The 23,142-nt window shown below is 35.0% G+C and overlaps 1 pseudogene; it reads left to right on the top strand.

Moving 5' to 3' along the window:
- Positions 1–4,334: 4,334 nt before the first annotated feature.
- On the top strand, positions 4,335–4,453 carry LOC111739274 (annotated as a pseudogene).
- The last annotated feature ends 18,689 nt before the right edge of the window (positions 4,454–23,142 follow it).

The raw sequence follows: 23,142 nt of genomic DNA, 5'->3' as shown, positions 1-23,142 counted from the left end.
AAGAATCAAATTAAAGACTCTTTATCCACGGAGTCTGAGAAAGCACCAGTGAAACTGCCTTTTCATGAGCACCCCAGATTTTATTGGTGCAAGTGGTCTGAGAACCACACTTTGAGAAATATTTTTTGAGAAAACTACCATCTCTAGATGAGAACAATTTAAATGAGTTCCTCTGGGGATAATCTGGTTTCTGCTTTCCACAAAGGGATCATCACATTATGTATTTTATATTTGGGACACTCATGCACTAGATATACTAACATAAGTCCCACTTACCTACTTTGAAATCATTATATAACTGACTTTTTTGAAAACAGGATTTCTCAGTCCTTAAGGAGAGAACCCAGACCCTACCTAGTTAAACATAACCAGGCTAACCTAGTGCAGTGGGATTCTGGTGTTAGTTTTGTGTTATCCCACAACCCTTTAACATACATCGCTACAGTGATGTTCTGTACTTTCAGAGTATGCCGTGAAGTAAGAAAGCTTTGTTCCACTTTGAAACAGGTGTTTTGCCAAGGGAAATGGGTTTCTTTTGAAATCAGGTATATTTTCTTGAGTATTAGAGTATATCATTGTAGCAAATGATTATAGAAATGCTATGATAGTCTTTGGGGCTATTTTAAAATGTCATACCATATGATTTTTCAATCATAAAAACTTACAAGTGATACCAGTTCAAACTGAATACCAGTTCAAACTGAATATTGTATGACTAAAGTACTTAAGATATTCTGAAGCCCACAGGGACTTTTTTTCATGTCTCTAAAGGGAAAATGTGGGAAAATTGAAGGCATGTGATAGCATAAGAGACTTTAGGTTGTTTATAATAAAGATCTCCTGGGATTTAAATGGAATTTCAAAAAATGATTGTTCCAACATGAAAAAGAATTTAGGACACAACAAAGGCAAACTTATTTTCTAAAGTTTATCCTATGTTGTTTACAACTAATGCTTCCTGTATTCTGGTTATAACGCCCTTTAATTCTTTACCCCACATTTAATGCTGGCCTTGGGTCCTTAAAAAGCTTTTTTTTCTGTTTTAAATCTCTTCTTAGCTGTGGCCAAACTTGTCTTTGTGTTTTTTATTTTTTTATATTTTTCATCTCTGGACCACAAAGCAAGTTATATTCTGAAAACTTGTTTACTTTTCCTGATTTTACCCTTGGAGATTTATGTTATCGGGCATTACATTTTTAGAAGCCTACAATGATTTTAGCTCTGATTTAACCCCTAATTACTCCATGTACTCTTAAGGGAAAGCACAATTTATATGCTAAATTAATTGGACTTGTATAGCAAGTGTGCTTTTTCATGGTGTCCCTGTTGTGAAGTCTGTTCTTCTCCAGCCTCCAGTCTGAAATATTTCTACTTATCTATATAGTCTGAGCCCAGAGCTCCTTCCTCTTGAAGCCTTTCCTGAGAATCTCTTGCTTGCATTGGTATTCTTCATCCTATTTTTCAACCTCTAGTCCTACAATTATCCTATGGTAATGTGACTGTTTACCTGTCCATATCTATGTTAGATGCTCACAGCAGGCAGAGAACTTATTTTGAAATCCAGAGTGCTTAGTGCATTGTCTACTGCAAATAAAATGCCAAATAAGTACATGATGAAATGTATATACTAGACTCAGAACCGTGTGCTCCAAGCCACATAAACATTTAAAATTTTATTTTGGACAAGAAAATTTGAGCAAGAAAAATTTCTCTTCAAGTGTAAGAAGTTAAGAATTTATCCAAGAAGTGGATTGCCAAACCCTTTATTCAAATATAGTCATCTCTGGTATCTTGAAACATGGTTTTTCAACCTTGGCACTATCGACAATTTATATTAGATAATTTTGTGTTGTGCGGGGTTGTCCTGTGTATCATAAAATGTTTAGCAGCATCCCTGGCCTCTACCTACTAAATGCTAGTAGTACTCCTAACCCCAGTTGCAACCAATAAATGTGTCTCTAGACTTGGCAAAATGTATTCTGGAAGCCAAAATTGTCCTTGGTTGAGATATACTACTCTAGAATGATTAACTACCAAATTCAGGTCAGTCAGTATCTGAAAGAGATTTCAAACATCATTAGACATCTTATCCTATTAACTCTGCAAAACATTCATTTTTAAGTTTTAATTGCCCTCTTAAACTTTCAATTAGCTCACAATGTAAACTTACAATCTTTCTTTAACATTTACCCTAAAATTCCTTTTTTAAAATCAGCGTTCTGATATTTTAATTATACATAATGTTGAAGTTATCTATTGCTTCTTAACAAAACACCTCAAAACATTATGGCATAAAACAAAAACCATTTGTTTATGTGCAGGATGTCGTAAGTCAGGGATTTGGATGGAGCCTAGCTGGAGATGCCTAAGATAGCTCAACTGGGCTCAACTTGTATAGAACCTTGGTTCTTCCTGCTGGTTGAGTTTCTGAGTTTTTTTTTTTTCCCACGTTGCATCTGCTGGAACAAGTATGTCTAAGATAGCTCCTTAGCTTAGGTGACTGATGTATGGGTCAGGAGGGTTGAAAGTGTTGGGGAGGCTGAGTATCTATCTCTCCATGAGGCCATCTTGTGCTTCCTTAGCACGTGATAGTATCAAGGTAGTCAAACTTTTTACACTGTCCTTAGAGTAGGTGTTTCAAGAGACTTGGACAGAAGCTATGTGGCTTCTTATAACCTAGTTTTAGAAGTCCTGGAATGCCACTTTTATTGCATTTTATTATTTAAGGAATTCACTAAGTGTAGCCCAGATTCAAGGCAAGGGTAGAGAAGGAGAGAAATAGACACTACTTCCTTTGAGGGGAATAAAATGTATATATAGGAAGGAAGAAATTGATGGTAGCCATCTTGAAAATGAGCTTTCAAATCTATCCAGTTCTAAATAAGATGCTCTCTTTTCTTTTCTCTTCTTCTAAGATAGGTTTCACCACTCCTCTCAGATTTATGGCAGATGGATATCTGGGAATGGACTACAGAAGACAAATGATCCATTCAGATTCCTAGGATATTTCTTCATTTTGGACAATAGCTCTGCCTTCTATTGACAGTTAGATTTTAGGGTCCTATTGTAAAGACATCACATTCTGCAGGAGGCATCTAAACTCATTCATAAAGTTTGTCTTAATTGTTCTGGGATACTTCTTAGGAAATAACATCTGTTATCCTGGGAAGCATAGTAAGCTGAGACAAATTCTTATCTCAGAAGGATCCAGTCATGATTTTTGTCTTGTTGTAAACTTAAACCATAAACATTCATGGGTCTTGGAAGTAGTTTGGTGGGGAAGGGTATGAAAGGAGATAGGCCTGGGTGTAAGTCTCAACTGCACCTCTGTAGGGCCTAGGATGAGTTCCTTAATTCTCAGACCCTCATTTTCTTTCTCTGGAAAGTGAATGAATGATGCTTACCTTGAAAGTTTTTATTAGGTTTTGATTGTTGGGACACAGTCCTGTATGAATCTCATGTTTTTGCACATCTTGGAGGCACTGATTGCCTTTCCTCCAGACTATCTTTTCAAGGTCGATTGTACAGCAGACAGACATGGAAGACAGTGACTTCCTCTGGGACAGAAGGCAGATTTGTTTCCTGACCAGGGTAAGAAGATAATATCTACCTCCGAGGCTTACTGTCCATTGTAAAAAATTCAGCTTTCCTAAACTCAAAGTTTCTCTTCTTAATGCGATCAACAACATATACAGGAGTGAGGTGGCCCTCTTCCTACCACCCTAAGAACATTGAGACTTAAAAAACTTACGCAAATGCTAACACTCTCTATATCATTATTGCTATGATTAATAAAGTTCTTTGTTTCTGACCAGAAGCCTGTGCTTTGAAGTTGGGTGCTAGAGGCAGAGAGGGTATCAACAGCCTTGATCTTTCTCCTACTCACTCTGCTCCCTTCTACTCTGTCTACTGGTAATCTTAATCAGCCAGACCTAGAATGGGTTTATTTCCTCAGTCTTCCTCTTCCTATATAGATGTGATCTCTCTTATACAAAACATCATGACTAGGATTACCAATTTTGACTCTCTAAAGGAGGAGATAAAGGAGTTTAGAGAATCCTTTTGATCTCTTTTTCTCCAAAAAGAGTTGCTGAATTTTAGTGTCAAAAGCTGAATATTGACAATATTTTTCCCCTTCTGTATTTCTGTTTTAACAATTCTAAATCTCTCCTAAGCAAATTTATTGGCAGAATGGTATAAGAAAATGCAAAACAGAGAATCTCTCCTAAGTAAATTTATTGGCAAGATTAGTATAAGAAAATGCAAAACAGAAAATCTTGTAAATATTTCAAAACATGGCCATTGATACTAGCTCTCAAGAACTACTATAGAGTGTCTATGGCCATGCTACCCTGAACAAGCCTGATCTTGTTTGATCTTGGAAGCTAAGCAGGGTTGGGCCTGGTTAGTACTTGGATGGGAGACCACCTAGGAAGACCAGGTGCTGTAGGTGTAAAAAAATAAGGGATTGTAAGTTGACAACGTCCTTGAAATCTATAAGGTCAACCAAGGATTGCCTTGCCTTAAAACAATAACAACAACAACAAAACTACTATAGAGTGATTCCGTCTCCCATTAATATGTAGATTCATTCAGTACATTGTGGTTAAGTTTGGTAACATCCTCTTTGCCTAGAGTGTTTCTCTGATGTAGTTGGCTATTTCAAATTCTATATTTCTATTCTTTTTGAAAGCTCAGTGTCCTATATGCCAGATAAAAGAACTGAAAATGTAGAAACCTATTGAATAAAACCAAGGCATTCCTATATGTATTTTCTGCATCATAGCTCTCTCCAGCCATTTCTGAGAGCTGTAATATAAATTACTAAAATTCTCAATGTCATTTTCAGTACCCTTAAGCACAACTTGGATTGGTTTAATAGCAGCTGAAAGAGAGAGGGCACTGTCTAGCAATGTGGTAAAGTACATTTTATTTCTATTTTGAAAAATGTATCACTTGAGATTTTTACTAGGATGACGTTGGACTAACTCTTGCCATTTATGTGTACTATGCAATATAGAATGCACATCACCTGGGGGTGAACTTTATTTATGGACTCCAAACGACATTCTTTTCCTGGACCTAAAGCAAATCAATTCATTTTTCACAAGGAGGACATAGAGGAGGTCAGTCAGTATGCCTACCAACAACACTGAATCACCTTCTCCCTTTTCCTCTCAGGTGCCTACTGAAAGTCATTTGAGTACTTAATGTTCTCAATTTATCTCAATTCAAAATATTGATCATTTACTAGGCAATTAGCATGGGGCTGAGCATCGTGTGGAATATTAAATAGGTACATTGAGTTTATAACCTTGATGGGTCAATTTGGCACTTAATGGAAAATAATGTAAGGCAAAATAAAAATTGTGCCCAAACAAGTAGTAAACCAAAAGAAATGGAAGCATGGATCTATACAAAGACTAGTATACAAATGTTTACAGCAGTTTCATTTGCAATATCCCAAACCTAAAACAATCTATATTAGTTTTTTATTGTTGTGTAACACATTCCCCCAAATTTAGTGACTTAAAACAACAAATATTAATTACCTCACAGTTTTTGTGGATCAGAAATTTGGCAGCAGTTTAGCTAGGTGATTCTGGCTGGCTGCGGTCTTTTGAAGTCCGGACTGAAATTGGAAGATTTGCTTCTAACGTGGCTCACTCACGTGGATATTGACAGGAGACAGCAGTTTCTCATTACATGGGCTTCTCCTTAGGGCTACTTGAGTTTCTTCATATCATGACAACTGATTTCCCCCAGAGTAGATGATCCAAGAGAGAGCAAGGAAGTCTAAAATCCTTGCATGACCTAGTTTCAAAAGTTTCATGTCATCGCTTCCTATTTATTTTATTCATTAGAAATGAATTGAAAAGTCTAGCTCACAGTGGAAAGAAGAGGAAAATTAGGCTCCACTTCTTGAACAGAGTAATATCAAACAATTTAAACCACCTCACAAACTGTTTATCAACAGAAGAACCCATAAAGAAATTGTATCTCATGCAATAGAATACTGCCGATGAATAAAAAGGAATGAAGTTTTGATATACGTGACATAGATGAATCTCAAAATAATTATGCTGAGTGAAAGCAGTCTGACAAAAAAAAACAAACAAACACATACTATAGAATTTCACTGATGTAAAATTCTAAAAACTGCATTCTAAGCTATATATAGAGAAAGGAGATCAGTGTTTGCCTGGGGACTGGATTTGGGGGGAAGCAGGGGATGGAGTGATGAAGGGAAGGAGGGAGGGATTTGGAAAGAACACCGAGAAACTTTTGGAGATGATGGATATACTTATTATCTTGTGATGACAATTTTAGCGTTGTGTAAATATGTCAAAACTCATCAAATTGTAGGTTTTAAATATGTGCACTTATTGTATGTCAATTATACCTTAATAAGGCTGAAAAAAAAAGGTAAAAACGAGAAGTTTTTCAGTTTGTATGCAATTATATTTTCCAGAACTTTACTTTTTAGTTCTGTTTCTTTAGTTACCAAATATAATTACTAAGTCTTGAACTTATCTATTGCAGAGTGGTTTTCAGTAAAAAAGGAATGTTATTAACCTCTTTTAATATAAGGTAACACTTTTGAGACTCTGGGTTCTTACTCAGTTAATCAACACACTTCAGGTTTTTATTTTAAAAATAACTCCTTGCAGAATTTTAATATATAAAGCTAACAATGTCTATTTTGTTTTGTGTGTTTATCCAAAATCAAATTTCTTCCTCTATAAATATGCTCCTTTATCTCAATTTATTAAAGCACCATTCACCCAACACCTCGATGTAGAAACATCTACTACTTCTCCTTCATTGACATCTTCCTGAACCCATCCCTCACAATTCATTTATTAATTCAACAAATATTCATTGAGCAACTACCATATACCAGATGTTATACTAGTTATTAGGTATATAGCAGGGAGTAAATGTACCTGATTCCTACCATTATGCACACTACATTTTAGTGGATGATATAGATTCTAAGTCTGGTGAGTTCTACACTGGAAATGCCTCTTATATCTCCCCTGTCCTCCAGTCCCATTGCTATCAATTCCATTTAAACACTCATCTCTTGCCTAAAGTAATTGTCTAACTGATCTGTCTTTTTTCTCTTTCCTCACACTAGTTTATTTCCACATAGCTGCCAAAATCTTTCTTCTAAAACATAGATCTGATTATGTTATTCTCTGATTCAGATAATTTTATTGGGTCCACATTACGAGATGAATAAAGTCCAAGTTCCCTTCAATGACTTGATCTCTACCTATTGACTCGGCCTCAATTTCACCAACTCACTTCCCTCATTTATTATAGCATACTATACTACTCAAAGGTCTCCATCTTGTTGTACGTGCTCACATCTGCTTACACACTTCGCTTCTTCTTGGAAATGACCTTTGGTCTCTTCTTTACCCAGTGCATACTTAAAGATACTATTCAGATAAAATTCCTTTCTAAAGAACACCTATTTGTAAGCAGAATTTGTCAGTCTCTCAAACTCCCACAACATTTGTGTATTCTTGTAATTTAGCACTTATCAAGATATAGTGTAACTTAGTATTGAGGAAGAAAAAGCAGCCTAGTTTCCAGCTAGGCTATGGTGTTATCCTGCTGAACATAACATTTTCACAGAGTATTAAAATTATATGAAGTTATTCTGTGGCTAATCCACTTAATGGATTAAAACATAAACAAGGACACTCCATAATCACCTCTGTGCTAACCACAGAAATGGCCACGTATCTCCCTTTCCCAGCTAATGTGAGTGGCTGCTGCTTCTTTACCAATTACAGGCTAACCCCTTTTCATTCTTCCCTTCTCTTAGATAAAAATTATTGAGATAACCAATCACAGAATTGCTCCCATTTTCTGACAGTACTTAATCCAAATCAAACTGCTGCTTCCTTGAAACTTCTCCCAAATTATCTAACATCACCAAACTCTATATAACAAGTCCCCTCAACACTTTGTGAGATTTCCCTTTGCTCTTCATGGCATCAAGTCTCCTTTGTTGCAGCTAATAATAAACTCACCTTGTTTGAATGCAGGTATGTTTCTGGTGGTATTTCACTCTTGAGTATCGAAGTATTTACAAATTTGATCTTTCTACTAAACTATGGAAACTTTGAGATCTGGGGCATTCATTCATTCATTCATTCATTCATTCATTTTGGCACTCCCTGTACCAAGCATAGTGCCTGACTAAGACTGAGTATATTTTTGTAGGACAAATGAATGAATGTGTATTTTATAATTGAAAACACATGCTTCAACAAACAGAAGAAACTGCTTTCACAAAACATGTTAATTCTCATCAGAGTGCTCTGCCAGTTTGCTACTGACTGAGTTTGCTTTTACAAGTAAAGGTGCTCCTGTGGTTTTGATGTTATTGCCTTTGGCCAGTTCCCAACATCAGCAGAGCTTATGTTTTTGATTTTGAAATGGCAATAGCTTATATTGTACCTCTACAGTTCTTCATGATCTTCACCATTTCCAGCATGCATAGCTACATAGCCCACCAGGTGTGAGGCTGCTGTTATCCCAACTATACATTACCAGAAATAAGTCACAGTGGGAAAGCAGATTAGGATAGTTTAAAGTATGGGGAAAGAGAAGCTACAAAAAACTAGAAAGAAAATTGATTTCTAACTACAGTTAGACTTCATATTTGTTTTGACTTCCTGGATGATTCAAGATATAGTATAGTTGTCCTCTCTCTCCAGTATTTATTTCTATCTGTAGATTTCCAGAGCCCTCTCAATTTAAATCGTATGACTCTTCCTGTTTTGTGCTTTAATAATATATTATTCAAAGTAGAATTAAAAGTGTTAGTTCAATTCAAGGCATTTACCCATTTTTGTCTAATATAGCCAGTTGGGTGATCAAGAACTATGTTTTTATATTTATCTATCTATCTATCTATCTATCTATCTATTTATTTATTATTTTCATCAGAAAGACATGGATTGGAATCCAGAATTACCAACTTTCTGAATTTTAATTTTCCTCATCTATGATATAAAGATATCAATAGTAAATACCCTATAGAGTTGTGGTAAGAATTAAATGAGATAGCATATAAAAACCTTCTCTGACACATAAATTATTCAAAAATTACAGTTGTTATTAATGCAATTAGCTCATTATTTTTCATTAGCAGAAATTGCATTTATAAACCTAGGATGGACATGAGATACTATATACTGTGCAATATGATATTATATACTATTTTATATGTTATGATTATATAACATATTATGATATTACCATATATAAACTGAAATATAGTGGTTTATATTACAGGTTTAGTCAAACTCATCATTTCAGTAATAAAAGCTTTGCAAAACTGGTTCATGTATATTATATCTTGCTTTAAATAAACTTCTAAATCTAGAAAAATAAATTCATTATGATACCTATCACAGTGAAAGTTTTAGAGATTGGACTGAATGACTTTCGAGGTTTCCTGTTGTCAGAAAGAGAACAGTAAATTTGATAAACTGCAGGACAGACTAAACCCAGTGAGAAAACAAGCAGAATCTAGTTTGGCTCTTGGGAGGCACAAGTATTATTATGTCTAGCTGTAGATGACAGAAGGAAGTTCAAACTGAAATTTTAATTAGACTAATAGGTAATTTCTTGGTCTAAGCAGGAATTAGCAGTTGAGAATTCAAAAATATGTTGGAACGTAGCAGAGCATGTCGGTAATATATGTAAAGATATATTAGTATTATTAGTAGCTAATATTAATGAATTCTTTTTATATGCCAAAGGTTGTTCTGAGTTGCTCTTGTTAGCTCATTTAATCCTCATAATGCTCCAATATGGCAGGCACTATTATTATTCCTGTTTACAAATGAGGACGTGGAACTAAAGTGGAACGTGGTAAAATTTGATTCCAAACAAAAGTATGTCAGATTTCTTTGGGTTGGAGTTTCTTCAGGTATTTTTAATCTCTGACATTGTATTACTCACATCTAGATGATTGGTTTGAATCATTTTTATATCTTTCATGTTTCTCTTTAACATCTTTTTGTTTTTCTCTACATTGTGAGTAGATGCAATATAGTTGTGATTATTTTTCTCACGTTCATGTTTGCTAACTATTATCTATGTCATTTCTGGTTCCATTTTGATTGAATAATTTTTTACTTATTAGGGATTCTATTTTTCTGCTTCTTTGAATGACTGCTAATTTTCGATTGTGTGACAGACACTGAAAATTTTACTTCGTTGGCTGCTGAATATTCACGTATTTAAAAAATATTCTTGAGCTTTATTCTGGGAAAGTTTAATCTTTTTGGAGACCTGCTTATAAGCTTTGTTAGGTGGAATCAGATTAGCCTTTAGGACTAATTTCACCCACTAGTGAGTCAATACCCTTCTGAGGACTCCACCATGTATTAAATGGTCTCATGTATTAAACCGTTCTTTTAGTTTGGTTGGTTGATTGAGTTTTTTTACTCTGACTGGAGGAAATGCCAAATATTCCTGGCCTCCTGTGAGCTCTGAGATTGCTCTACTTGGCCCCTTTGGGTGGTTCTTTCTAAGGCCATGGGTAGTTTCCTCGTATACATACAATGATCAGAACTCAGGTAAAGACTTGGTAGGGGTGGGGAGGAACTCTAAAGAACTCCAGAGCTCTGTTAAACTATAGTTCTCTTTATTTCTGATTCTCTAACCAAACTCTAATTTATTTGGCCTCTGTGAATCCCCAATTTTGCCTTGATTTTAACTCAGAAGAATGTTGGTGTCTGCATTTCTCCTTTCTGCACTGCATTCTAGAAATTTTCTGTAGACAATAGGCTGCACCAATCTGAGAACTCACTCCATTGGATTTGTCTCTCAGGAATCCCTCACCGTCCTGTGCTGCTTCCTGTCCAATGTTTGTTTTCAGTTTTTTTGAGGCAAGAGGGCAATTCTTGTCTTCGTTATTTTATCTTGACAACAAGAAGTCCCTAGTATTTTTCTTACTAAGTTCCCTGAAGTTACGACCTGAGCATATAATTTGTATTCCTAATCACAACACACAGAATTTAATTAACCATTTCATGATTGTATAATATTCTACGTGGACTCAGCCAACTCCTCATTTTGAGGTCTTTTGCCATTTTCCCCTACAACTTTATGTATTAGCTATGGCTCTTTCAGTTGAAAGTAACAGAAATTTTACTCAAACTCAAGAAATTAAGGAAAAAAGTCTTTTAAGCTTTTTAGCTAAAAGTCCACAAAACAGAAGTTATCTCAGGCATGACAAGACAGGGAGAAGGGAAGTTTCCAATATGAAATTTCTGTGTCTCTATTTCTTGGAAATGTTCTCTCAAATGGCAGGCTAGATTGCTGTTGGCACTACAAGACATATCCTATCAGTTAACCTCAAGACATATATAAGTTTAAAACCTCTCAAAGAAAAAAAAAAGATGTCTTTTCCAATAGCACTTGTATAAAAGTATTCATGTAGGCTCAGATTAGTCAGATTCGGACCATTTTAAACCCAGTCACTCTGGCCTGGGGCAAGAGGTTCTTTCATTGGCCAGGACTAGTCAAATTGCCCTTCTGTGACATACAGAATGGGTTAAGCATGGGAAAGTGGGGTTCTAGTATCAGAAAAAAGAGATGAGTTTTTGTTCAAGACAAGGATGCACATGTTATACTTAGTATATAAAATAAAATCTTAGTTTCAAAAATAATGCAAAAACCCAGTATCATATCTGACACACAAAATAGAGAGCACTTACCTCTGTCAGTTGAGCTATTGAACAGAGCTATTGAATAGCTCTGTCAGTTGAGCTATTGAACCAAAGCCTAAATCTCTTAGACTAAGAACAGACTGGTCAAAGAATCTTGAGTATAGTGAAGTCTTCTAATTGAGGTCAGATAACCTCATCTATGAACATAAGATACTGTTGGAGCAGGGATAACACATTGCACCTTTAAAACTGAGAATCTATGATTCTTTTACAACATAATATAGAAATAGTGCTTTCATTAGCAAAATGCTCCTGGTACATAAACTCTCATAGGTGAAATTTTGTTACTGATTTTCAAATTAGAGTAAGACATCACTCCTTGGTGTCTTTCAATACAAGTTTACTAACATTAAATCATTTAGATTATTGAAAAGCATTTTCAACATTCAAATGAAATAGAAGTCTTATTATTATTGAGGAAAAGCACTAGGATTAACAATTGTATTCCATGTTATTCAACCAATAGGGCTTTCTGATCAAAAGCAGTTTGTTCCTTTAAAAATTCCAAGAATTCGTAGTGATTCCCTGATCTACTATTGGTGTAAAGGATTCTGAGATTGCATTTGGATTAAGCTGGAAAGAGTGACTTTTTAACAGACTTTTTGTTTCAGTTTTAGCTCTTTCAAGTATTAATATGACTCATGTTCTGAACCAAGAAAGCATAGTAACTACATGTGGCTCTGATTTCAGCTGATTTCTTGGCTTTGGGTAAATCATATAGAGTTATTTAAGTTTTTATTTTTAAAAAAAAAAAAAAAAAAAAAGGCTTGTAACACAAACCACCACAGAGATTAACTAATAATGAAAACATATATACATACACACATATATGTACATATATATAGAGACAGATCCTTAATTTAAAAATTACATTTTTTAATTAAGGGGAAATAAAATTTGTGTTAGTGATCATCTTTAGGGGCAGGGAATCAGGAGGATGGCAAAGGGTAAGATCTCACAGATGCAATAGTATTAATAATTATATGGTTCTTAATTATATAATTAGAGCTCATCAGTATTTATTTACTTCGTAGTTTATCTTTTATAACATATAAGTATTATATATACCTTTTGATCATATCAAGTATTACATAATAAAAAATAATTCCTTTGGAAAAAACACACCAGCACCTTGAGTAAAGGCACCCAGAAGAGCAAAATGATTCAGTTCCTTAACCTTGTACACCTATAGTTTAACACATGCCAAAGAGGTTGCACAGGGCATCATGGGAGATGATAGACACAAGCCTACTCTGAATTTTTTGTGGACACAATTCGTTTAAAAACACAAAATGTACATATGTCTGTATCCTTAAATACAGGATATAGAAGCCATAGCAAGTGTAGGATTCTTACACTGACAGTTTCCGCTTCTTCACCATTTCATTTTATGTTCTTGGACTTGTTTCCCTAACATTCTTATAGAAATCACTATGCCACATTGACAACTGGTTCCATTGTACTGGTTTTCTGGTTACCATATGCTAAGGACTCTTTTTTCTGAGCTTCAGAGACATCACTAGTGAGTCAGCTGGTCACTTTCATGAAGAGGCCTCTACTGGCTTTTATACAACTTATAAAAATCTCTCTCTACAGTATATAATTTCTTTCATTAAAAGAGAATAAAATATAACTCATCTAACCATAATTGTTCATTGCTTATTACATATTGCTGTGCTCTATACTAAGGATTCAAATATGGAAAAAGTCTCTCTACCTTATGGTGTTTCAGTGGTATCATTGGCCTCACAAGGTTGGTACAAACTGCATTTGAAATATAGGAGAAGCTGCTTTCAAGTCAAAGGTGACAGGACACACAAATTAAAGTGAGTTAACAGTTCCTAGTTACCATAGTGGCTGAGCTTGATTTATCTACCATCTTATTTAGCCATGTTATCTCTGATTGGAATTTGAAATGTGAGCATGAATAGAAAGTTATAGGTCATAAGGGTCATAAGGCATCTTGGGGCGGGACTCTGGAGAGACAATCCAAAAGCTCTTGCTGAACAGGTCCCTGAAACTGTCCTGGTTTGTGTTCTCCCCAAGGCTGAGATGTTCAGCCCTCCCTGAGATTTCTTGAAAGCATTCAGGATTTTCCCAAGAAATCTTTTGTTTTCAGTTTTTAGCCTCAATCCATTTCTGTCCCTTACAACCTATGAAATTTATCAGGTACTGGAGGTTTCCGAACAGAGGCAGCATCTGAGCTGAGACTTGAAGGGCAAACACAAAATTTCTAGATAAATATCTAGGTAGAGAATATAGATTTTCAATTTGCATTTTGGCTATTTGTCAGAGCCTAGATTATTATCCTCCAGAATAGTCTTTTGAAATCTGACTGGTCAGGGTGAACAGTAGAACAAACACTACTGAGAATAAACATTGGAAAGACTGTTGAGAAAGATTGTATTAAAAACATGTCTCTTTTCTCCAGCAACCACATACTTCGAGTGTTTGAGCAGAAGCCAAACAAATGTATATCTTTGGTGTTGTCAATTTAAAACTAATTATATCATGCCAAGAGAAGTTTATATACATAAATATATAATTTTTAAAAACTATAAGTGGTAAATTTAAATAATTAAACTTGAATACTCAAAACTAATCATTTATTTACATACATGATCTCGAAAGTCAATGGCATTCAGTAGTCTATTAAATGTAGCTGTTATAGAATGCTTAGGCAAATATTTTGGCTCTAGTTAAGCTTATAAAAGGTTTATTACAGAAATTAGGTAAGCAGGTAACCAAATCAATCACTCGATTTACTTGCCTTAATCAAATAAGAAGTCAATGAAGTTGAAGGGAAAAAAAATCATATAGATAAAAAACAAGAACAAAAACAGAAAACAAAGTTAGTGTTGGATTAAAGAAAAGTGCTTTGTTTTTGTTTTGTTTTTTTTTGATAGCAATTGGGTTGGCATAACAAGAAAAAGGTGAAGATTTGAAAGTAAAAAGATAAAAGTTTTGATCTCAAAAACTTTTTGGCCAATTCTTTTTGGTCTGCTCATTCCACCCAGAGGGCAACTGAATATTTCTGCAGAGGCTTGTGGGGATTGGGAGGTCCAGGGTAGTAGAAGGGAATCAGCAATTTTGAGTTTCCCTGGGGACATAATGCAGCAAGCATAGACTTGCACTCCCTAAGAGTGCAGCATCATCACAGGAATTTGCCAAGCTAATCTAATTTTGCCATGGAATTTGCAGATCTAAACACAAGACCTCTCTTCATACCCTCCAAAGAAACCTAAAGGATTTATAGCTTTTTCTGTCTGAGGACTTTGGAGTGTCTTCTGACCTAAATTTCTGGTCTATTGAAGATTACTTTGACAATTTCTTAAACTTAGGATTTGTGTGTGTAAAAACCCACAAGACTTTAAGGAGCTAACAAATTCTCAGGAGTCTCTTAACCTTGCGGTGCCCAAGTGCTTTGCTAACAGAGCCAGCAGCTGTACGAATCTTAGATTAGAATCCTGTCATAGAAACACAATAAAGCCACGTGAAAGTACATGAAACATCAGCTATATATACTCAAATAGGTTATACGAATGGAATTGACAAATGCATTTTGTCCTTAAATATGTAGAATTTTGTCTGTGTAGACATAAAACAAAAGAATCTCTGTCAACATGGCTTGTCTTCAGAGCTGTAATAAATAACTAAAGCCCAGGTTAGTGAGATAGCTATCCAAAGATTTGGATGAATATCATTCATTTTTAAATTTTGTTGCTTTTAAAAGATTTACTTAGGAAGTAAAAAATCAATAAAAATGCAGATGGCTGAAAAATAGAAAAGTAACAATAGGCTTAAAATGAAAAATATGTCCCTGACCAACCTTCATGTCTTGCTACTCAAATATAATTTTTGACTTTTTTAGCTATTTCTTCTATTTTTTAAGTCTGTATTTCTAAATGACAAACTGAGACTAGTATTTCTTCTGGTTATTAATTTTAGGCATCCTATTACAACAGATGTTATACTACCATATCTCTCCCTCTACCTATTTCCTATTATAGTCTATTATTTTAACTGAAATCGATACTTAGTATAAAATCATTAGAAAGTTGTAAATACTATTCACTGTTGAGCTAAATGTATCATGTATGCTATGATACATATCCCCTTTTTGCAGCAGTTTTTTATCTTGTCAAATTTACTTGTAGCACTTGCTATCCACATATCCTCTCCTCCCCTGCACTCAACCAAAATGCTCCATAAAATAAAGTGGCCTGAATAGCTTTTTCTTTTCTTTTTTTCTTTTTTGCTTCTAGAATACATCTGGTCGAGGTCTGTTCTTCACTCCAGTATGGGCTGCATGGCCAGTGACCTGAGAGTCCTCTTTGCTGCCTATTGGGTTGGTTCCATTTTTCTCATATTTTAATTTTTTTTTTTCCTTTTACTCCCTGATTTTGCTGGAGTCCATTTTTTAGCAGCTTCTTTTGAAAGAGTGCATGGAAAGAAAATATTTTATCCTCTTCATATCTGAATATGTCTTTATTCTATGCTCATTTTTGAATGATATTTTGAGAGTGAAAATTATTTTGTTTCATCATTTTGAAGGTGTTACTCCACCGTCTTTTAGTTTACAATGTGTTTTCTTTAGAAGTAAATGCTATTCTCGGCCCTCAAGGTTTTCGACTGGAAATTTATAACTTCTCTATTTCTGATGCATTGTTGTGGGTCTTCCTTTTAATGTGCCATGCATTTGGTAGCCTCTTCTAATTTGTAGACGCATATCCTTTCATTGTAGGAAATAATCTCATATGGTTTCTCTGACTATTTCTTTTCCATAATTTCCTCTGATTTCTCTTTCTGGAATTCATTTCTGTTAGATGTAGAACTTTCTAACGTAAACCTCTCTAGCTATCTTTTTTCTTATGTTTTCTACCTTTTTATTTCTTTGCTTAACTTCCTGAGAGTTTTCAATGACTTTATCTCCTACTTCTTTGAATTTTAATATTTTTAATTTCCAATATTCTTGCATTTTTTTCATTTAACTTTTTTCTTGTCTTTTTCTTATCTTTTTGAGGATTGTAATTACAGGTTTTTCTTTTTTAATATTCTCTTTTGTTCCCTGCACATTGTTTTTCTTATAGTTTCTTAAAATGTCTGTTTAAAATATTTTTTATTTATGTTAGAGATGTCTTAACTGCCTGGTAATCTTCCATTGCCCATTCACATTTAAGAGTGAGATATTACAAAATCTGATTAAAAGGTTCTAAAAATGTGGGCTTTATCTTTTGGCAGACTTTATTTTATTGGGTTTGAGCAGAGATCCAGCCATTTTATTGGGGAACCTCAAAATATAAGTTCTCTGGGTCTACATGATTATTCTCACAGAAGCCTCCATTTCCTTCTTGGGACTGGATATTTCAGTTGCCAGTGTTCTGTACAAAGATGTAGTGGGGAGGGAGTTTGGGTGATTCACAGACATCCTGTCAATTAATTCCTACCCTTTCCATCTGCCCCAATTTCATACGGCTCTACTGGGATCACCAATCATAAGAGGCTTCCACCTGACCACAGAGGTAATCGTGTAACCCAGGGCTAGTTAGTTACAGACTCTATACAATTGCCATGTGATATTTTTCAGGTATACATATGACCCAGGAAGAGCTAAACAGATGACATGGAGCTGGAGGAATCATAGCCTTTCTTCTAATGATCATAGCTGTTTGATCTGCATACATTTCTGGAACTACCAGTGGTTACATTATGGAGAAAACCTGTCTAAAGCAAGAGAAAATGATGTCAAGCTGAGAATTAGTGTGATAAAGATAGAGTTTGAGTTCTGGGACCCAGTCATGCCCAAGTTTGCTTCATCTCTGAAACTTTACAGAGATGAGCAAATAATAAGAAAGCCCCTTTTAACTTAGACAAAATTGAAACTGGTTTCCATTCCTCATAATCTAATGTGTCTTGACTAATGCATTGTTGTTCTATAGGGTATATTTAGCAAGTTATTGCTACATTAAGAAAAGTAGTAATGGAAATAAAATATTTTAAAACAAAATAAGGTATGGGAACTCTTATTTTTATACAAAACAAACTATTCAAACTGGTTTAAGCAAATCATTACTTTCATAGAAATGAAAAGTTGATAAAGTTGATTGATTTGGCACAACTGAATCTATATGTTCAAAAAAAGTCTTTAGAATATCCTTCTTGCTCTTTGCTCTGCTCTCTGTGGCCGAATAGTCCTCAGACAACCTCTTCCTGCATGGTGATAAGATTCCATCAGCTCTCATCTTAAATTCTACCAGCCTAGAAAACCTTGAAAGAAAGAGAACTCTTATTCCAAATTGACTTAGCCTGGATCTTGTACCTATCTCTGGACCAATTGCTGCGACTCAGATGAGAGGTGGTGGTGGTAGTCAGTCCTGTCTGAACCACATGGGCACAGATATGATTTTGAATGTAGTTAGAAAAAAGTACAAGCCAAATCTTGCAAAAGCAAATTGGACATGGAATAAAGCTTAATAAGAATGAACTGATAGAGGTCTTAAAGAAAGGATATCAAGAAAGTGATGAGAAAGTAGTAGAAAGAACAAAATAATGGCAAAAAAAAAAAAAGAAGAAGAAAAGAAAATAGGAGAAAGCAAAAATGCTGAGCTGAGGCAACTTGTATGTTAAAGTTATAAAGAAAGCAAAAAGAATTTTGTGTAGAGAATAAAGATAGACCATCCTTGCTTGGATATGTGTTTAGATCATATATTAAACAGAGAAAATGTTTTGATTGAGGTTAATTTCTTCTAAAAGATACTTTTCTCATCTACCCAGAAATGGCTAGTGAAAGAAATTTATATTTGCTGATCTATCCATGTAGCATACATATGAATGATGGCCAACTGGGGAAATTGTAAACTAAATCACAATTTATTTGTAATAGAGTAGGGAAATATATTCACTGAAAGAAGGGTAGATATTTTCAGTACTCTGGAAATAGAATTCTAATTAATTTATAGATTTAAAAGGCCATTCTGACTCAGCCTCATAATTTGAGTAATAAAACTCTTCTAATGGCTTTACAACAGATTTATAAAATAAATGAACAAACTTAATCAAACCACAGTGCTTGGCCAATACAAACGTTTCTGTTGTCAGCAATTTACTCCATCATTTGAGAGATTTAGCTGTGAATATGGGTAGCTACAAGCCTCATCATATTCCATGAATATATTAGCTGGACCTTCGTAAATGCATTTTTATAGTAAATTAAGAAAGGCATACTTTTAGCAATCAGCTTAAGAAAAACAATTATTCTTTCTTCTTTTTTATAATAATGAACAATAATTTCTTTGAAGTTCCATAGAGATATATAGTAAATGAATTTTTAAAAGACTCTTGAGACATTATATTTAAAGGAGTTAAAGTTTCAGCATTTACTATTATTTCAGTTGACTAGAACAAATATACAGAAGTGTCCATTTATTAGATGTTTTATGTATCTATGGCTTTAACTTGGGAACACAAAGGCGGACAAGGTTATTGATTTATAATTTGTTTAAAAATTATAGATCATAAAGTCATATAGTCTATAGTTGTTACCTTGAAGAAATAGACTTAGGCCATGTAAAGGGGCTGTCTACAGGAAGGGGGAGGCACCAAGGATTCCCTCCTGCCCATAGAGTTCAAGGTGGGGGCCGGGGATGGCTTCATCCATATGTACCTGACATTTACTCCATAAGTAAAAAGTTGTTTTATGTTATTATGAGGTCAGAACTTCTCTGAGAATCTGATAGTCGTCATAGGTCTTCCCCACAGCAACATGCACACACACATATAGTATATATAATTTCTGAAGGTCAGCTATGAAGCCCAGAATCTTTGGATCAGATTAAGTCCTTTTGTGTACAGAATAAAGGAATGGATATTTCCTTTGGAATATGTGTTGAAATGAACATGAAAAACAAGACATCGATTAATGTAATGATCTAACTTGGAAAGTCACTTGTATACAGATTTAAAGAATTTTATTCACAAGAGAATTTTCTTTAATAAAAAGAGCTAGAAAAGGAGAAAAAAGAACAATTAGTAGGTAGTTGGGACATTTACCTCCATTGAGTTAAGGGAAAATGGCATTGGTAGAGTCAACCAAGTACTTCTGCTGCCCTAGAGGGTTTTAGCCTGCAGGGGGAAGAAAATCTAGAGGATGGTGATAAGATTGCGTGCAGGTTTAGGGGATGGGGCCTAAGAGTAGGAGAGATTATTTGGTCCAAAGTCTGAAATCTATGTGGAAGTTATTGAGAGGGGAGCAAAGAGGAGAATTTGTAAGGTGTTTACTGTGCATAAAGAGGTACTACCCATAAATTTTATGTAACAACTTTGAATAAATTTATAAATTTGTAGTAAATCTAAATCTCTAAAAATTTACAAATAAATTTGTGAATTTGAAGTAAATCTAAAAATGTAAAAATATAAATTTGCAGCAAATCTCTCCAACTCAGCATATCTACTCCTATAGAAATTCTGGTGCATGTACACAGAGAAATGTTGATAGCAGCAATGTCAATAGCAGCAAAAATCTGGGAATATAAACATCCATTAATATCAGAATGGATAAATTGTGAAATGGTCACAAAAAGGAACACTACACATCAGTGAAAATAACAAACCAGAGATATATGTGTATATATATATACACATACATACATACATACATACATACATACATACATACACATATATAGTAAAAGAACAAAAAAATGCATGGGAGCAATGAACATCAAATTCATGAAAAGGATTGCCTCTGGGATGGAGGAAAGAGTATTCCATCAGAGATAGGTACACCGGTGGCTTTAGCTCTATTAGTACTTTTTTCCTAAGGTGGGTAGTGGGTACATTTGAAGAATTAGCCTCTTCTTAAGAAGTATGCTTTCTCTTTTTAAAAAATTTATTTATGTAAATTAGTTTCAAGTATACAGTATATTGGTTAGACATCTGTATAGTTCATAAAACGATCCCCCCCAATTGCTCCCTCCCTCCCCTGGCCCTCCACCTAGCCAACTTATTAATGCTAACTGCATTCCCTCTGCTGTGCTCCCCATCCCCGTGACCAACTATCAACTACTAATTTGTACTTCTTTAACCATTCACCACATTCTCTCAGCCCCTCAACCCCCCTCTCCCCTGTTACCAAATTGTCCACTATATTTGTGTCTTTTTTTGATTACTTTATTCTTTTTGTTCCTTAGATTCTGTATATAAGTGAAATCATATGGCATTTATCTTTTCTTATCTGATTTATTTCACTCAGCATAATAACCTCTAGGTCCATCCATGTCATTGCAAATGGTAGAATTTCATTTTTTAATGGCTGAGTAATATTCCATTGTATATATAAACCATAATTTCTTTATCCAATTGTCTGTTGATGGGCATTTAGGTAGGTTGCTTCCATATCTTGGCTATTATAAATGGTGCTGCCATGAATATTGGAGTGCATAGATCTTTATGAATTATTGTTTTTGTTTTCTTTGGGTAAATACCCAGAAGTGCAATTGCTGGGTTAAAAGGTATATCCATTTTTAAATTTTTGAGAAACCTCCATACTGTTTTCCATAGCAACTGTACCAATTTGCAATTCCACCAACAATGTATGAGGGTTCTCTTTTATCTGCTTCCTCGCCAACGCTTGTTGTTTTTTGATTTATTGATGAGAGCCATTCTGACAGATGTGAGGTGATATCTCATTGCAGTTTTAGTTTGCATTTCTCTGATGGTTAGGGTCAGTCTAACTCTTTTTTATTGGCATACAGAAATACAGTTGATTTATGAATACTGATTTTATATCCAGTCACTTTCCTACACTTATTAATTTGAATAATTTAAAAAATTGTATTTTAATATCATCTATAAGCAAATAGAATTTGGTTTCCTCCTTTCAATCCTTATATCTTATTACTTATTTTCTTCTTTCACTGTGCTGACTAGACCAGTAAAATGCAGGTGGGCAAGGATGAGGCATCTCCATGTGAGAAGAGTACTACGTTCAATATAGTGGTTGTAGTAGTTGTCTTTTTCAATATCAAATTTTAAATGAAAACAAATTTAAAACTTCTCCATTAAAAATGATACTGCAGTAGTTTTGGGTAGATAGCCTTTATCAGGTAAGGAAACACAACTTTTTTTAGATGATTTTTCTAGTATCTGGTTGTATTCTAGCTGGAGGTAGGGTACTTTAGTCAAAATGCTTAAAAATTCATTTATTGTTACCCAAACACCCTGCTCATCTAATTCTTAAGAAATGGGTGTCATTCCTGGAAGGGAAAAGGAAGTCAGTGATTGAACTGCTCTTATAATTCGAAGTTTCTGGCCAGCTCCCCTGCTGGGGATTGGATCTCCTGGATGCTTAATGACTGAGTAATTGCTACTCAAAATTTTTTTTGCAAGTAGCATTCTGGGAAGTAGAGAAATGGGCTTGGGCGATAGAAACATCAATAAATAACATAGTGGTGGAAAACACTGATGATTGAGAAATACTGTCAGCTAAATGAGAGTGTAAACTTTTAAGTTTATGGAAAAATACTAAACTGTTCTAAAGAGGGTGTATGTTAACGTGGTCAGTTACTGGGATTCACATCAAATTCACGACCACGCATGGAGACATACTCCACCTAGGTGCTCAGCATGGAAAAGCTATTACATAGCGTCCTCCACCAGGGGGCAATCATGCGATGCTTGGAGCCCTGAAGTTCCCGAGTGCTAGCGCTGATGCTAGTGCTAGGGCATCCAAACAACAGTGTCACCTCCGGCACAAGTGTGGTAGGTATTCTTCCTCTCTGCTTGATGTGGGGCCCTCAGGTCACAGCCTCAGGCCCTGTCAGGCTGACAGTGGGGCAGGATATGTCACAGCTGGGCATCTTTCAAACTCCTGTAATGGGTAGGACAGATTTTTTAATCAGTCTTGAGCTGCACACAAGTTTGGAGGTAGGAAACAGCCCTGAGTTTATCGCCGTTATGAAGAGAAACATGACCTACAACCATAAGGAAACAATCAAATCACTTTCTAGACAGAACCTATAGGGCGCTAGGGTTGGATCCCCATGACTATCTCCTAGGAAGTCCCCTTTCTCCTAACTCCAAAGTTTGCTAGTAGGGTGAGAATACCTGAGAAAAGTCCTACTCACCCAAGCAGGAAAAAGGACAGGAAAACAAACAGATATAGCGAACATGCCTCTTTGAAAAGAACCAGAAAGATTTAACTGGGACACCGTATTTAATTCACTAGATGTTAGAGTTTTAGGCTGGGAGTGAAGGTTGGTTCTCTGTTAACTCCTACACTAAGCTTTGGTGTCCTGAGGAAGGACAGGAAGATATACATGGGGTGAGGTGAAACGAAGTATCATAACATGCAGAAACAGAAGCACCATGAGTATTTTGT

The sequence above is a fragment of the Pteropus vampyrus genome, unplaced genomic scaffold (genome assembly GCF_000151845.1).
Source record: "Pteropus vampyrus isolate Shadow unplaced genomic scaffold, Pvam_2.0 Scaffold2, whole genome shotgun sequence".
NCBI classification, from domain to species: domain Eukaryota; kingdom Metazoa; phylum Chordata; class Mammalia; order Chiroptera; family Pteropodidae; genus Pteropus; species Pteropus vampyrus.
The sequence above is the reverse complement of the archived record's forward strand: the minus strand, read 5'-3'. Positions and strand labels throughout refer to the sequence as shown.